We start from the raw sequence: 19,251 nt of genomic DNA, 5'->3' as shown, positions 1-19,251 counted from the left end.
AAATACATTAAAAGCAAATTCGTATTAAAAAAAATACTAACTTTTCAACTAAAAGTTGCTGTATAGCAAAGACCTTAACAATTACATTCACATTAAATTTGTCAGCTTCAAAACCACAAAATAACTATTATATTAAAATTCCAATAAAATATTTCACTTTGGCATTTTGTCTATCAACCGAAGCGCATTCGTGGGTTATATCAACATCTATTATGCAAACTTGAAATATTTGTAAGAAGAAAAAAAAAACAACAATTTTTTAACAATATTAAATATTAGAACAAAAAAAAGTTCTAAGTATATTTGATAAAATCAGTGGCATTTGAGTCGCATAACAAGAGATCATATTAAACATTCCAATGGCACTGATGACATTGCCATCGACCACCACTGCAGCACAATTTGAATGTGTGGGGGTGTGTGTGTGTAAAGTTAGTTAGAAGCAGATTAGAATCACGCAAAAGATAGCATTTTGTTGGGAAGCTGTCACAATAATAGACATCTGTTTTGATTTATTTCGGCAATTCAAATTTCTTTAAAAAAAATTCCTTGAAATGAAAATTCTTTGAAAATTTCGTAATAAAAAAAGTTTTAGATTTGTTTTCTAGGACTTCAATTTAATATTTAAATAGGAAATTTAAATATGATAGAATGATAATTTCCTAGGGCTCAGAACTTTTGTTGGTTCAACCTACGATGATGTTATTTAAGCAATTCTCGGTAATGTAAAAAACCATTTTTACGAACAACCTTATCACTTAATATGTAAGAAAGTAAGATAGGATAGAAAGCACATTCATAAAATTTGACAACAATGTAGGGTATCGCAAAAACTATTTTGTTTCAGAAACAAAAAACCAAAAATTGAGCATCTAATTATCAGATATGCTGCTTATGGGCATCAAACCTTTTTTAAACAATTACAATCTCATGGTATTATGTCAGGTTTGATGCTTATACCCTACTAACTGTGATAGTGTGATTTCTTTATATTTGGCTGGAAAATCACAAGTGGCTATCGTTAGAGCACTCCAGCATTTAAATGTGCATCGTATCACTGCTCGTTACCGTGATGCTGGTAGAGCGTCGCAATGGCCGAAACATTGCTCGAGAGCTGAACATATCGGAATATTCCATTGGGCAAATATGGAAAAATGAGCTCGGGGTAAAGCCATTGAAATTCCAAAAATTCCAAGAACTTACACCGCAACAGAAAGAAAATATACTTAAAATAGCTAAAAAGTTGCTTCGCTTGGCCGAAAGTGGTGAACTGCCGAATTTGGTTTTCTCCGATGAGAAAACATTCGTTGTTGAAAAATGTGCACCTTCGGTTGGCCACCAGAACTCAAGCGCCGGCCATGGCCGGTTAATCGACCGTGGCATCAAATAAATGCCGAATATTATCGCGAAAATATTCTGGAGGGTGTATTTAAGCTTTGGACACGCAAACATTTTAGCCGCAGACCTTTCATATTCCAATAGGACTAAGCACTATCGCTCTCAGCACGCGCCACCCAAGAATGGTTACAAAATGAGGTTCCTCGCTTCATTTCCAGCGCATAATGGCCACCAAAATCTCCGGATACCCATGCGTTAGACTATTGTGTCTAGAGTATTTTGGAAAGCGAGGTTGGAACTAAAAAATACCAAAGTGTTGATCACCTCAAGCAAGCGCTTTGTCGGGAATGGGCCAAATTACCGCATAGGGTCTTTGAGTCATCAAATACAGGAAATCAGCGGAAAATATATGTGGGAGCTATATCCAAATCTTAACCGATTTCAATATAATTTGCCAAATTGATTTTCGCACTAAAATTCTTCATTAATTTAAAATTTCATTGGAATCGGACATACATATCGTGTTTGGTGCATAACATATATGAAACCGGTCGAAAATATGTATAGAAGCTATATATTCAAATCTGATTCGGCTTCAATTAAATTTTGAAGATTTTTTTTAACCAAATTCACTTACACATTCCCAAATTGAAGAATATGTCTGTAACCGCATATTTTGTATTTTAGTAAAGAAATTACAGACAGGAATTATTGTTTGGTTGAGACAAATTTTTTCGCAGCTCATTTATTTGGGCCCAGGACGAACCCTATTGACCCAATATATATTTTCGCTCGATTACGTATTTATTGACCAACAAAAAAATCTAACACATAAATTTAGCCGAGAAGCTAATTTATGAAATTCATCCAAAATACAAGTTTTTGATTTCTAATTCCTCCAATACCGGAAGTATATAACAATGATATTATGTAAAATATATTTCCAATTTTAGTCGCAATTTTGATAAATCTCTTTAATATAGTTACCTCAAGCTACGCTTGTCCAATTTGGATGAAGTTTAAATCATACAATCCACTAAAGCAAACGTAAGCATTATTGTTTAGATAAAGCTATAACTCCCATATATTTACATATTTAAGCCTGCTCAAAGTCATAATATGCTCTTTACAGCAATAATATTTGTTACGATGGGTCACATACAGAATAAAAAACATCTCCATCAAATTTAGTGGAAGTTGACTCTGATAACTCTTATTTTATAGAACCAATGCGATTAGAACTTGCGATTTACATTTGTTTGGTATTGGTGTATTTTGCCATGGCCACAATATTTTTCACATTTAGAAGTTCCTTAGACGGCCATATTATCTTATTTTCGGATCCCAACTTATTCCCAGCAAATTTCTATTTTCCTTATTTTAATTGCCTATATCCTATATTTTAATTTTTTTTCCAAGCTAACGAACGTTTTCTTTGCTGTTAAATTGTGTTCATTTTGTCGGTTTTACGTTGCCAAATCCAATTTCTCTTAGCGGAACCACAAATTGTTTTGAACACATTTTAGATGTAGTTTTCCCTTACATACCATTTGAGACCAAAGAATTTAGTTCAAGTAAATTTACCACTCCACTATCGAGAGCGAGAGAGGGAGAGGGAGAGAAAAAAACCTACAACAACTTCGAAAAATTCATCTTCAACAATTGACAATTAAGAAAATGTGAAACTATTTGCAATTATGGTTTCTAAATTGCAGCATCCCCAGTTAAAGTTGGAACAGAGATAACGGTTCACGAGCTAAGAACTTCATCACAAAAACACCACATACAAAATGTGTAAAATGTCTGCATGTTTATATAAAGAACACACGCTCGCACCCCATACACGGACACTTACACACACACTCTTACATAGAGATGCATGGAAAGAGATGTTCTCATTTAACCAACTTAACTTTAGTACAACCAATTAGTTTTAGTTATTTATGGAATGTTTACGTATATAAACACCCACATCTACACACACACACGCATACACCAACACAAGAATTTCTACTAATGGACACTTATAGTCTTCAATGTTAGATTTAGACGAGGGTTGTGTTGCCAGAGAAAATAAGGTTAAAGATTGGCTAAAAACTAATTGTAACACACCATGGAAAATATTTATTTCGAAATTGAAAACCATATTAATGTTTTGCTATTATCTAGACCGTGGCATTTTGGAAGAGTCGTCGAATTTATTGAAAGTGTTTCTCCACTGAATACACCGATTTCGTTATTCCACTTTAATTGTGTTATACGCTTTACTGACAATGGGGCTTGAATGAGTTCCTTTGGGGGGGAAAAGTCTGTAGCTGGAACACATGTACATATGTATGTGTCTATGTATATAAGTCATTGCATTTGAATGAAAATGTGTTGGTATAAGTGGAGATCTTTAACCTCTGCAAGTATGGCAATTATATGATGTGCTTACTTTTATGTAATTATTCTGTATATGTGTATTTGTGTACACATACAAGTGTTTACGCATAAATAACCAAGTATATGTGCTTTGTCTACTTATGTGTATATGTTAGTTCTCAGGCACCCACACACGCTCACACACACACACTCACCACAAATATAAATATGTATAAATAATGGAAGTTACGTCCGTGCGCTATTTGGCAAATGAAAACGGTGTATTTAAAGGATGCTCTAACATCTTTCTTATCTTTTTCAGAATAATAAAATAAATTAATATATGCAAAAATAGATTGAATGTTACACACACACACCGACGCATGTGATGGCAATGTTGTTGAATACATCGTATATTGTGTGTTGAGTAGATACTTGGGTGCAGGCAGCTGTTGTGGTTAAACTGTTGTGGGCGAGAGGAGTAAATATACATTTTCCGGAAGTGGTTTCTGTTTCTCTGTATGAGTATTCATTCGGGGTTTTTTGTGTTACATGCTATGGTCGGAAGCTATCCGTATCCACATTACTATATATTTGACGACAAAAAAATTCCATTTGAAACAAGTGTGTGCATCTTAATATTCTTTAAATTATATCAAACGAAATATGAGCTATTCTCTGTAACTTAACAGAATATTCTATCCATTTTGAATTGCAGCAAATGTCACTTGAAGCTTACCCAAACGTATAACATATAATGAGATCTCAATCTTAATTGGAAGTATCGTATCACTTATTCTCTTGCGATCTACAATTATTCACACTTCCTCAAATGATGTTAGGAAAAGTGTTCTCCATGTCATATACTCCAACGGATGCTGCACTTCAACACCTGTAATCTTTGCTGGACCTGAATATAATTATGAAATTATGTCAATTCCAGCACGAAGTCACTTTTAAATCAATTAAATATCTTAGGTTGCAATTTCGTGTTGTTGATGTTGTTTTCCCTGTTGCATTTATCATCGGCAAGTCTTGTATCGTTGTTTTTTACAGTTGTTGTTTTTAATGTTCGCATGAATAATTATGACCTTTTAATTAAATTCAAAAATGCCTTGAAAATACGTGTGTGCAAGGTTTTGAATAATAATATGCATTTCAGGAAAACAAAGAAATGAGCATGGCATGAGATTTCACCTCTCACTAATTTAGGTTATGATTGAATAAACTTCAAGACTTAATTTAATATTAAAAGCTTTAAATTTTACATCTAATATAAATATAAAGTAGTGTTTTTTTATTACAACATACAGGGTGAGATGAAAACCTGCAACAAAATTCAGACTGCTGTCATTTCAAACCCACTCGTCCGACAGCAGTTAAAATTATTCCAGTGATAGCTTTTTCTATTGTTTACAAGCGTATAAAAACATTTTGGTGAGAATTTTCCAAAAAAAAAGTTATTCGTGATGGAATTCAAGCGTGATACGTGATTTCTTTATAATTGAAATTCCAAAAAGTGCAAGAACTTACACCGCAACTGAAAGAAAATATACTCAAAAGAGCTAAACAATTGCTTCGCTTGGCCGAAAGTTTTCGAATTTAGTTTTCTCCGATGAGAAAACATTCGTTGTCCAGCAGTTTGTAAACAAACAAAATGATCGTGGTCAAAATGACCAAAGAGGTCAGCTGAAAATGAGTACCTTCGGTTGGCCACCAGAACTCAAGCGCGGGCCATGGTGATGGTGTGGGCGGCCTTAACAGTCGATGGACGCTCTCCGCTCGTATTAATCGACCGTGACATCAGAATAAATGCCGATTATTATCGCGAAAATATTCTGGAGGGTATATTAAAGCCTTGGACACATTAAAAAACACGAAAGTGTCGTTCACCTCAAGCAAGCGCTTTGACGGTAATGGGCCAAAATATCGGATCGTTTGAAGGCCATAATTCGTGCCAAAGGTGACCAAATCTAAACTTATTCTAATGTTTGTTACTTTTTCCAACATTTTTCTTTCATTTAATAAAATTAAAAAAAAAACAAGTAAGCAAAGGCTATAGCGATCATGTTATACCCTACAACACTACAATATATAAGAAGCTTTATCGCTTTTGAAATTATGTCAAAGAGGACTGCCCAGATATTACCCTTAGCATTTTGACCAGGGACATTTGCCTAATATTTACGCACTCCGTCATGCTGTTGGTTATAGTGGTCCATTTTATTTAATATAATCCAATGGTCATCCAAAATGCTAGAATTCTTACCTGTCCTTAACTTTTTGCGCAGGCGTGTTGATTGGCTTCAATTGAAATTTTTTCTGTTTTTGGTTCATTTGAACCTCTAAATATTTTGCGATCATCTCAAAAAGCAAGTGGCCCCTCTGTGTTTCCAAATTTAGACTCATATATATGATTTACTTGGCTACAATATTTGGCTATATTCGTTAACGAAATCAGCATATTTGTGCATTTCGGACATCATGTTTAAGTAATGTTGTTATTTTTTCACACAAAAGTAGTGGTCCATTCTACCCACTGTCCTAAACTCAAAGTTCATGCGAAACTTCGTGTCCTTTAGTTTCTATTTTTACCTTTATTACGGCTGCAAAATCAGGACATTTTTAGTTGTTGGTCCATTTCAAGCTAGCCCTTCTGAGCTTAACCCTACCCTTTGTGAAAATTTCCGTGAGGATCGGACGATAATTTCAATCTGTATATAATAATCCCAATCTGGGTTGTAAACTGAAAAAAATATTACAAAATGTATACTTCAAATTGAAAAAATCGCATGCGATAAAAAATATGAAAAAATAAGAAAATTTCACAAAATACTACAAAACCTATATTAACATCACAACTGGCATTTTTCATGCTATTTTTTTTTTTTAATTTTATGCTTTTATGCCAGGAGGGCATTCTGAATTGGCAAAATTTGTCAAAATCGGTCCAGCCATTCTTGAGATATAAGCATTCTAGCTAACATTCCTCTCCTTTGTATATACACATTGTATATATTTCGCTATATATATCCGATATATTTACTATCAGCATCGACGTAACGGTCAGAATTGACCTGTTCGTATATTTGTGACTTCGTCGGGACTAAAAAAAATTCGCGGTTTAATGGAAAATTTGACTTTTATTTAACACAAATTTTATGGTATATTTCACCCACTAAATATTATCCTATGACCATCAAAATTAGAAGACTTCTAGCCACCCCTAAACTCTAGCTCCATGCAAACTTCTGCTTCGATTGGTCCATAATTGCGACCTGTAGATCAGCTACAAAATCAAGAAATTTTTCAGTTTTTGGTCCATTTCAACCCCTAAATATTATGCGATCATCTCCATTTTAAATTTCTTGAAGATCGGGCCATAATTGTGACCTGTAGAGTGATTACAAATTAACATGGACAGGCGGACGGACGGACGGACGGACATATATAGCTAGATCGACTCAGCTCGGCGAGCTAGGAAGATCCATATATACTTTCCTATGTGGGAAATCAATATTTCGTGGTGTTACATAATTTTTGGCCCAATCAAACTTATAATACCCCCAACACATAGTGTTGTAGGGTATAAAAATGTAAGAATGATGGCGGTTGACTTTGAAATCTGCACTTAAATATGCAATGTAAATATAGCTCCCATATATATTCGTCCAAAGAGGACGTATTTCGGTAATCCGACGGAATTTAGCCTAGAATATGGTAAAAATAATTTCAGATATAACTTCAGATCCCATATATGTGTTCCATACGATTTCGTGTTTGAGTCACTCACTATCGTGATATATAACAATAATATTTGGTACCAAATACAGCTCAGAAATACCTCTGCTAAATTTTATAGAGATCTTTTCAAATTTTGATATAGCTCCAACTTCATCCGATGTTACGGCTATTGTGCAAATTGAATGGATTTTTGCACATTCAACCGAGTTTTTCCATTTGGTAAAACTAGGTTCCAATATAGCTATTGCCCTGATAAATATTTTTAAATAAAATCATTCTAGAAGTGACACAATTTACCCTATAGCAATGTGATTTGGTACGAGAGGTACAAATGCCTCAGTCAAATTGGGTGATATCGACTCAGAGTTGGATAAACGGTATTTTGAAGATTTTAGTTACATTACTCAACTTTATTTCAGTTTCAAATTTGAATAGGGTAATGGCTTATGACAAACAATGCCTATGTAGGTCCACATCGTATAGACCCCAATATAATGGCAACATTCGGTATTTTTAAGATTTTAACAGATTTTTTAACGTATTTTATTTTTTTAAAATATCCAAATTCGTTTCAAATGGTGGAGGGTATTCAAAATCGGCCCGGTCGAACTTACTGCTTTCTAACTTGTTTTAGTTCTACTCTTTTCTACGTTTCATTTTTCTTTGATAAACATAGTGTTTGAGGGTATAAAAACCCTGCTTACTAATTCCTGAATAATATCATGAATTTTAGTTAAGGGATTTAAATTTCCAAGTTATATTTCCCACTACACTTGAACCAGAACAAGGGGACCAATATACACCATCCTTACTCTAGATTTTATGGGAACTGAAACGATTTACGAAGTTTAAAAAAATGGACGACTTATTTCGCTTTTTATGAGAGTCTTTAATATTCGAATTTTGGATTCTTTTGAGTGGGAGTTGCTAAACTGAGTGGATGTTGCAAAGTTTTGACAACATTGGATACTTAATTACCCTCCTATATATTTTAATATTGAACTTTTTGTGACATAGAATATTCACATAAGATCTTTAACTGACAGAATTATTAGTATGTTTCAATTTAGTAAAAGTGCGGAATTATCTCGTTTTGGATTTGGATCTGATTATTTAATTTTTGACCTATCTGAGAAAGATACCAGAAACAGCATCTTCGACCCAGTTTTCGTTTTATAATACATGTTGTCAAGCCAGATACGATATGAAAATTTCAAAGTTATATAACAATTATATGAATATTTTAATATTATAGTTATCGAGGCGTTAATTAAATATTTGAGGATTTTTTAAATCACACCACCAACGATAGACTTTCATGCTTGAGTGATGGTAGCGGCTATATTTTCGTAATCATGATTAAATATTCAAGTCATGTATACAATTTTAGGTCGCAATTTTTTTTTAATAATCAACAAGAATTTCCACATCCTTTTCCTAGTACCACAAGGATGGCGACCGTAAAATGATTTGCATCTCGAAGTAATAAAACTGTACACCCGTATTCCATATGAACAACCCTATACGTGGTAGCATGAAGGTCATTTTGCATTTGTTTTAAATTATTTTTTTCTATCTTTTGCATTTTTTACACTTGGATAACTGTCGAATTTCCAGCTTATTTAATAAAGCTTTCCAGAAACCAAAATCGTTACTGTTGTGAATATTTCCGAAGGAATGGTCTTACTCCCCCATACTTAAAAACTGTGAATAATTCGTGGCGAATGGCTGGTTCGAGTAGCTGTAATTCGGCATCCCACTGCTTGTATTCTAGCCAAACAAAAACCAAAAAATGAGAAAAAAAATACACAGCATGCCCTATTATTAATGTTTTTGCTTTAAACTCTTTCCTATGTCCGCAAGTAAGCAACAACAACATCAACAACTACAAAAAAAAGACGAAATCTTTTTAATGCTTGGGTAATGTATACAACTCAAGGATTAAGTCTTCCGTTAAAATCTTTTGGGTTTAGTTGCACATGAAACACTCCAATTAACACAGTAGGAACTCGGGCTTGCTCCTCTTTTCTTTGGCATTTTTATTTGTTTGCTTATAACAATACTTTTAATTTAAATCTGCTTAATCCAGAAACGCAACTCTGTGCTACATAAAGACCGTTAGTTAGTTTCGGTGCCGGGTACTCCCCCGCCTGCCGCTACATATCCGTAATGGCTCCCAATGACTACATTACTACGTACATATACGTTAGGTTGTATATCAACAATGCCAGTCGTCGACATTGTGACAAGGAGAAGTGGAGAGCAAAAAAGCCTTGCTTGCAGCGAAGATGGAAAAAATATATAAAAATAGCTTGTTACAACAGTTGTTGTAACCATGGATGCAGCAGCAGGAGACAGGGCACGTTACAAAACTTAAATAGAAACATTAAAAGAACGGAGTAAAAATCCGTATGCTTTGCTGGAAGACAAATTGTTTAATGCTTAGAAACATGAACAATTAAAGAGGAGATTTCCACAGGAACTAGTCTGTTGTGTTGCATTACAGCCATTACACGATGTCGACTGCACGAACGAACATATGGTTACACATGTCGGAAGTTTGTACATTTGTCGTCAGGTTCATTTGTAACATTCTGTCCTTGCAGTTATGGCTACCGTAAGAAATCCTCGCATGCTTAGGTGTTGGTTAATTTGTTTCATAAACAAAGCAAAGTGTGGAGGGAAGTACTATGTTGGTCTAATAAATGATGTAAAATAGATTAAAGTTCACATTTGAGGTATTATGTGCGTAAACAAGAGTCCCTAAGTATGATAATACAATTTTACATAGCATCGAAATATCAGTGTCAGAGATGTTATAGGTAATAGATTACAAATGCGCGGCAAATACAATTTAGGCTTTGTGGAGCAGTTCAAAAATAAACGGCAGGAAAGACCATCATAAATACCAACAATCTTACTACACGTAGTAGAAATATTAACACTACTTTTGTATTGGTAAGCTCGGAAACTCTACGGTTGGATGAGAGGTAATACATTTTACAACAGACTGCGATTTGATCACCAACATCATTAAATGCTCCAACACAATAACGATGTTACTTGAAAGCTGTTAGATTTAAAAACTTCATATCCTTTTATGCATAAAATATTGAAAAATACATATTCTATCTCTCTCCTGAATCCAAATTATCTGTAAAAAAATTGCAAAAAAGTCAAACGCCATAATTTTTAAATTTTTTTGAATGAAAGCAAAAAATGTCGGAAATAGCATCGAATTTTAGAATAAGTTTAGATTTATTCGAATTGGTCACCTTTGACACGATTATGGCCTTCAAACGGCCAATGAAACCGTCACACGCTGCCCGAATGTTGCTCTGCGACATTTTGGGCCATTCCCGGCGAAGCGCTTGCTTGAGGTGATCGACACTTTGGTATTTTTTAGTACCAACCTTGCTTTCCAAAATACTCCAGACACAATAGTCCACCTGTTGGAATGTACAAGGTCTGCGGCCAAAATGTTTGCGTGACCATTTTAGCTGACCTCTTTGACAAGTAATCACGATCATTTTGTTTGTTTACAAACTGCTGGACAACGAATGTTTTCTCATCGGAGAAAATCAAATTTGGCAGTTCACCACTTTCCATTTTTAGGAATTTCAATGGCTTTACCCCGCGCCCTTTGGAATATTGCCGAATGGAATATTGCGATATGTTCATCTCACCAGCCATTTTTCGGCCACTGCGACGCGCTACCAGCGGTACGATTCACATTCAAATGCTGGAGTGCTCTAACGATAGCCACTTGTGGTTTTCCAGCCAAATATAAAGAAATCACACTATCACGTTTGAATTCCATCACGAATAACTTTTTTCTGGAAAATTCTCACCAAAATGCTTTTGTACGCTTGCAAACAATATAATGAGCTGTCACTGGAATAATTTTGACAGCTGTCGGACGAGTGGCTTAGAAATGACAGCAGTCTGAATTTGGTTGCAGTTTTTTCATCTCACCCTGCACAGGCTGTAAGCAAAATTTAATGTTCATGACAGTGACTGAGTGAATGGTGTGTCCGGCTTCCTATCAAAAAATCGAGAGTTCTATTCGCCAGAATCAGAAAAAAGCGAAAAATATACTATGATGCAAATAAACACAAATACAACCCTTGTATTTTAAATGTAGAACTACCACCACTTATTTGCACTTGAACTTCCTACAGGATGGCCATGAACCATTATTTAGCAAATATTTCAACGCTATTGGGCCCATAGAAAAGTTTGTATAATGCTCGATCACGATCATGCAACAAATCCCAGTTAAGTAGCTAAGCTAGAACCAGGGCGAAAAGCAGGTGAGAAGTCTGGAAGTTCAGCTTCCTCTAAAATATATGTTTCAATGGAAAGGTTTATTTTTTGGTTGTTGGCCTCGAAATGGTTTCGATTAAATATTTTAGAACCGTATTTTTCAGTATTTAAAATGGACCATACATTTCAAATTCCTATGTCGTTGTGTGCATTTTGGTATTCTAAATTCCAAATAGAAAATTTGTCCGTACCGAACTGGGTGGATCTAGCTATGTTTGTCGGTTTGTCCATGTTAATTTCTACTCAATCTATTGATCGGGATACGATACTCACTAAATTTTGCATGGAGTTTTGGTTAGAGTTAGATAAGAAGCCTGGAGATGTTCGCAAACATTTAGGGAATAAATAAGATCAATCACAAAATTTTTCCTGATCTCGTCTATCATTTTGGATAGTCAACGGATAAAATGGAAGGTTTGAAATTTGCCATCAATTTGGTGTGAAAAATAAAAAAAAAATCGTTCAACAGCAAATAATTTTTAAGTAGAAAATCACTTTTCCCACCCTTATTGAAACTGGTTTCGTTGAGGTATATAACCCGATATTGGAAACAAAGCTATATTTATAAGGGAATCTACATTCATTTGAATAACCATTAGAACGACAGCGGACGTAAATATTAGGCAATTACCACTGAATTAACCATGGTCTCATGGCCCCGTCAAAAACAAGATTAAACTGTAGCATGACTATGCATATTACTTTGGTCATATAATTACTTCCTGAAAAACCGATGTTTTACTTTTGTAACTTCCCTGCGCGACTCTTCTCAAATAGTTGAAAAATATAACAAAGTTTAAATTAGTTCATTTTCCGCAGGGTTTTTAACGATCCCACGTTTTTCAGATGCTTCCGCAAATGAAGTGATCCAAGCAATAATATATTTACTACCAAGCTTTATAAAATATACCAAAAAATAATTTCTATGAATTTAAATAACTTAAAAAATATGAGTTCTCTACATGAAATGTAGGTCTTCGCTTGTGATAGCATTTATTTAAATAAAAACAACGACAACAACAACAAAACTCAGTGCGGTATTCTGTAACAGCTGTAAAGATTTTCGCACTAACAACCACCAACTAAATGTGCAAATTGACAGAAAAAACTACGGTCTTCTCAGTATGTATTTGTGTTTGCATTGGTGTGTGAGTATGTGTGTGCCGTGTCGAGTGAATAACTCTTTGAAAGGATATTCATTCATGTTCATTCACACACAGTCGTCCTCACCCAAAGAAGTATGTGCGAAGAGAAAAAAGTTGTATAAAAAAATCGTAAGCAAACGGCCTTCACCTACATTTGATGCCAACAATAAACCCGGTATTTTGGGAATTTCTGAATAACTCTTCTTCGTGGCGACTGCATGAGGCGAAGAGATAATTGAGGTCTGAATATTTTACAAAGCTAAGTGCAAGCGTTGTCTTAAATTTGTAGTTGTTGCAGGCAACAACAACGACAACTAGTTTATATTCTACAAATAATACGACCGCCCTACACCTTTGTGGGCTACAAGGGACCCGAGTCTTTATGCACTTGTTTGCTGTATGTGTTTCTAATACATATATACATATGTATGTTGTTTGCGGCATATTAAAGACAGCTTGTCTCCACTGTCTTCTCTCGTTGGGTTGTGTTTAGCCTTGTCGGCGCATAGAAGAAATTCCACGTAAAAACTCACAACTCAAATTTAAATTATGACGTTTTTATTTACATTTATGACAAAGTGACATACAAGAGAAAAAACACGCAACAACTGTGAAATGTGCAACAATAACATAAAACAACAACAAGAAAAAAAGAAACAGAATTTTAGCAGGCAGACAAAAACATAACTAACTCGGAAACACAAACATATATGTACTCAAAAAATAACAGTACATACACACAACGATGACAAAGAAATTAAGAATGCAAAGTTGTTGCTTTTTGCCAAACACGGTCACGAACATTTACTGCGAGGAGGCTGAAACGAGCAACATCGACACTGACAACGACATCGACATCGAGCTCATTAACACAACATGGGGACAATGTTCCGGCATCCGACAAGGGGAAACAGTTCGCGTTATTTGTGTATGATCACAATTTATTGTGCGACTGCACAAGGACATTGCATTTTCAGCAAGGAGCATTTATTTTTCGGAATGTAAGTGGAAACTCTTGCACATCAATTAATGTGTCATGTTAAAGATTTGGAAGTGGTGATATTGAACTACATTTATCTATTGGATATTACTAGTGTCAAAACTTGGGAAGTATCTTACACATCTATATTTATTAAGGGAGCCTTGTGAAAAGTCGCTGCCCCCAATGACTACTAAATTCCATCAGTAAAGTTTTTAGCCACAACTCCTGGTCATTTAGCTCATCTTTAAAAATACTTATCCGAAATTGATGGACATTTGATGAATTAATTTTAAAAAGCTGATATTATTATTTTTTCAGATGGATGCCCTATAAAGTTCTACAAGTTATCGAGGAATAAATGTTATTGTCACAACAATATATAGAGATTTTATTCGCGTTTATATATATCCTTTGTTATACAGGAATATACAAGGATATTCCCTAACCAATCTCAATGCGACCCATTCTAACGTCTACTGTCAGCAAGTGTAAATGTTTGAAGCTGTAATTTGTGTGCAGTCAAATCAAATTGTAAAAAGTTTCCTGCGATATGCTTGTGCAAAAAATCGACTTCGTTCTGTTGGGACATGAATTAATGCATGTATGTACTAAGTGGATGTGCCAACAATATAATATCTCGCATAACTGAGCACCCACCCGACATAACCGACGTCATGTTGCAAAAAATGGTATTTGCATACGACAACAGTCGCTTTCAATTCATTTTGAACACCCTTCAACGACTCCCCCACACACACACATCCGCTCTTAGACTTAGCTCTGCATCCAACCTCGCTTATCCCAGTCTGGTTGTGTGAGAACTCTGTCTTGGCAAGGTTTTCGCATTTCCAATGAAAGTCGTCCTGACACATACTTCTACTAAAAATGACTTTTAATACGACGAAAGAAGACATTCAACTTGTTTTGGTCCTTTCGTTGCGTTTCTGCAGCTGGAGAGGGGGACGGGGGGTGGGGGGAATGCATGGCACATGCAAATGCATTTGTATGCTAATAACATTGCCTTGAGTAGCAGCTAAAAAGATTGTTAAGACGAGTGATGAAGAAAGCTTAAAATTTATGGATGCCATCACGGGCAAGAGTTGAATGTCGAGATTACTCGCGGTGAGTGTTAAGCGTCGAACGTTTATCGATCTTGATGTGGGAAGGGTTAAAATATACTATTTATGAAGAAAATTTATAATCCGAAAATGTTTATATAATTATTTGGAAATCGTTTACATTTTCCTCGATTCGAATAATATAAGATTCTCGAGAGTCACTTTTCAATGTCAAAATAATTTTTATTTACTCTAAAAGTATCATTACTCAGAAATGCGTATTTTTCATTTACAATTTCTATTTTTTCACGAATCTTACTCTAGAACTCTTAGAGATATAGCATTTATAAAGAGGAGTTTGATATAAATCGACGAAACAGTATATTGCCCTTATAAAGCACTTAAATATTTCAAACCATGCTTGAACATGCACAGAAATTTTGCACTGACATCTGGTGACATCTTTGCAATTCAAACTGCAATTGAAAACGTAATTTGTATATAATACATGTATAAATGTACACCATGAAAATAAAGGTTTTAGATGCCAGGCGTCAGGAATATTTGAGGTTGATATGGCCATATCCACTTTATGTCTGACCGTTGCGTAGAATAACCCTTGAAATGTTATTAACAACTAAGCAAAGCTACAGTCGTGCGGGCCCGACCATGTGATACCACTAACACTACAATATATAGGAAAACCTCTTTAGGTTCAAAACCCTTTCGGTTTAGAACGGGCCATTTGCCTTTAATTTACCCCTGTATACTAGACTTCTGCCCTGTTCTTCACTGTCTCTTCATGCAAAATTCTGTGTCAACTTCAAAATCAGGAAAATTTAAAATTTTTGATCCATTCGTATCCCTAAATGTACATCTTTAAAACAATTGACATATAGTCTGCCCCTAACTCGCCTCCATGCAAAATATCATGAGAATCGGACGATAATTCCGATCTAAATATAATACCCTCAACAATAGTGTTGCAAGGTGTAAAAAATATTGAAAATATTTCAAATCAAAATTGTGAGTCAAATATAAAAAAGTCGCATGCGAATAAAATGTAGACAAAAAAATATTCACATTTTTATTGGCACTATGTCGCATAGCCCCCATATAACGGTTCCTCCCGAAATTCGATATTTCAAAGATTTTAACCACATTTTTCAACGGAAATGTCTGAAAATCCCCACAAGGATTTTTTTTGAGAACTTCATTTCCTAGAAGAGAATTGTCTATATATGCCACGATACCCCCATATAACGCTACACCCGATATTCGATATATTGATGACTTCATCCAAGGTTTTTAATGGAATTGTCTTACAATCCACATAAGGGGTTCCTTCTGAGTATTTTACTCTATAGAAGATAATTGTCTAAATGGGTCCACGTTTAAGTATAGCGCCCATATAACAAAATTTGCTATATTTATACAACAAATTAAATAATGTGCAAATGTGAAATTTTAGGTACCATAGGCTGATGGAGAAATCGACTAATGTGATCCAACATTATTTTAGTTTTGGAAAAAAAATTATGGGCGCAACGATATAAACAACCGAGCAAAATGTCAACAATAATCGAATACGAAAAACTTGTTAAAATTGTTTCTTCAGCTCAATTGTTATACCGTAGGGTAACATATGGTCGGCTCCGCTCGCTTATAGCCAACTCGTAATTTAAAAGTCTGACAATCTGCACATTCCATTTATAAATTTTAATGTAAATTTGTACCTCTAGGAGCAAACACTATTTAAGGCTCTACAATTTAAATCGACTCATATAACCAAATTACAAAACCATTAAGTCGCGGTAAACAAACCTCTTACATACTTCAACTCTTCTACTTCCCGACAATCAAGAATCACTAAAACACACGCCTGACATAATTAAAAACCAAAACGATTGACTGCATAAGACTGAAACTGCTTGCTTAATCGTCCCCTTACAGAGTGTTGAAAAAAAAGGGGTAACCAAACGACCATTCAGTTAGAACTGGGCCTAACTATCACAACAGATGGCTTATTGTCCACATAATCATTGCAGTTTCCAATAGTGGCCGACGGCAACAATGTCAATGGCCGATCACAAAAGTCGGGTCGATTAGAACGAAAGGAAATCATAGTGCCATCCTGGCACCACCACCAAGACCAACATACTCAATACGAATGCAGATAAGGCTCACATACACACACACTTTTAGTCACACTGCTGCGTGTGCTCTTCCGGCAAGGATAACCAAGGACAACATTATTAGTATGCATAGAAATTAGGTGATAAACATTACTGCGTCAAACTGCCACGTTGCACCTCCAGCACCAGTACAGCGACAGCAGCAGAAGGCTGGCAAAATGTGCAGGATATCCTGAAAAAACACAGTGATGCCTTCAATATGTACCAGTCCACAACAACACTTGTTTGATAATCTCACGTCATTTGTTGTTCCATCTGAACCATTGATAGTTTGAGTGAAACGGAGATATGTCCTTTTTTTGGGCGGTAAGGTGTGATAATTCAGGTGTCAGTTGAATCATAATTAAAGTGCCATTTTAAATTTGAACTGAGACCAGGTCTGTAAATATTTATAATCATAAGTAATCGCTAAAGTTGTTTAAAAGTGACATGTATTTCTAAAATATTTATCAATTCGATATCACCACTAATGTGTTATTATAATTGAAAATTTGTATCCACCAGAGGCTTGGCGAAGAGAGTAAAACCAATGTACCCATTTTCACTCCACACCACACGTGCATTAAATTGTCATACCAACCGGCATTGAAAATTATGTTGGTAACAATGTTTAACCTGCCTCAAGTCGGCAAACAATCGAGCTGTGTCGAACAATCACTTTACGCTTGAGTAAGCTAAACTGTGGCAAATCAGCATTTAAATGGGATCCAAAACCAATTGCGGAACTGCACGTTGCTCGCTGACAAAGTGACGGTGGCAGCTGGGACCGGTCGCTATGAACCGAGCATTAGTTCATCAGTATGCAGAAATAAACGAAAACATTTTTACCTCATAGCGTTCACACAAAAAAAAACTGCACTCTATGCACATAGATATGTATGAGTGCCTCTGTGCGAGTGTATAATTTTCCTTTCATCTATGTTTTGTGTGAATTTGATAATGTTCAGCCATGGAGACATACACACATGCATAACATTCTTCAGAAAGTAAGCGAGCGAAACATCACAGCCACCGCATTTGCATTTTATTGAGTGTGTCAGTGGGTACATTAATTATAACGTAAATATATGTACGTAGTTATGTCCTTGTTCGAAACTATTAATGTGTTTCATTTCATTCCAAACTACAGGGTTAAGGACAGAAATTTGTATCAAGACATCGATAAACATGTTATTTTGAATAGAGTATTTTTATAGTTTTCTAAATAGTCAGGCTTAGTCCCATTATTGTTGTTTTTATTAGTTGAGAACGATGTTAATGTTTACCAGGGGATAAGACAGGGAATATCTAAGTTTCGGAAAGAGCCCCAATCCTCATCAGTTCCCTTGTTTCTTGACTGGCATATTCTCCCCCAGGTATTATTTTAAAAATAACTCTTATGACAAAAAATTGTTTAACACTAGTGACGAGATCGTAAGCACAATAGGGGAGGAACCAAAGAATTAAATTAGCCTGAAATTCTTTTGGAAAAACTTCCAAATCTTTCAACCCCACTTATATCTCTTTTCACTTGTTATGCTTTCGTTTACCTGAACAAAATAGCATAACCATGTAAGTTAGTTTTCATATTTTGCATTTTCATCCATACTGCATTATATTGTATTTGTAAAAAGTACTTGGCTTAAATATATTTAATGTTGCCTTTAAATCACCCAAATACATTGAAAACAAGTAAGCAAAGGCTATCGGGGCCGACCATGTGATATCCCACAACACTTTAATATGTTGGAAGCCCCTTAGGTCCAAATCCCATTTATATAATGCCATACAGCCCTTCACAAATGTTATGTTCGAGTTTTGACCGGGAGCATTTGCTCTATATTTACGCTCTCTGTCTCCTCATTCAAAATTCGGCGTAGATTGATTTGCATATCAGGAAATTTTTAATTTTTGTTCCATATGTACGCCTAAATATCCATCTTCAAAAACGATAGGTTTCAATTCTCATCTTAACATAACTCCCATAGCACATTGCGTGAGTATCAGGCGATAATTGCGACCTGGAGCTTCAACACAAAGTGTTGTAAGGTGATATTACAAAAAGTAAATTCAATATTGTTTGTGAAATAGAAAGAATCTCATGCGATAAAACATTAAAT

The sequence above is a fragment of the Musca domestica genome, unplaced genomic scaffold, assembly GCF_030504385.1.
Source record: "Musca domestica strain aabys unplaced genomic scaffold, Musca_domestica.polishedcontigs.V.1.1 57, whole genome shotgun sequence".
Lineage (NCBI taxonomy): Eukaryota > Metazoa > Arthropoda > Insecta > Diptera > Muscidae > Musca > Musca domestica.
The sequence above is the reverse complement of the archived record's forward strand: the minus strand, read 5'-3'. Positions refer to the sequence as shown.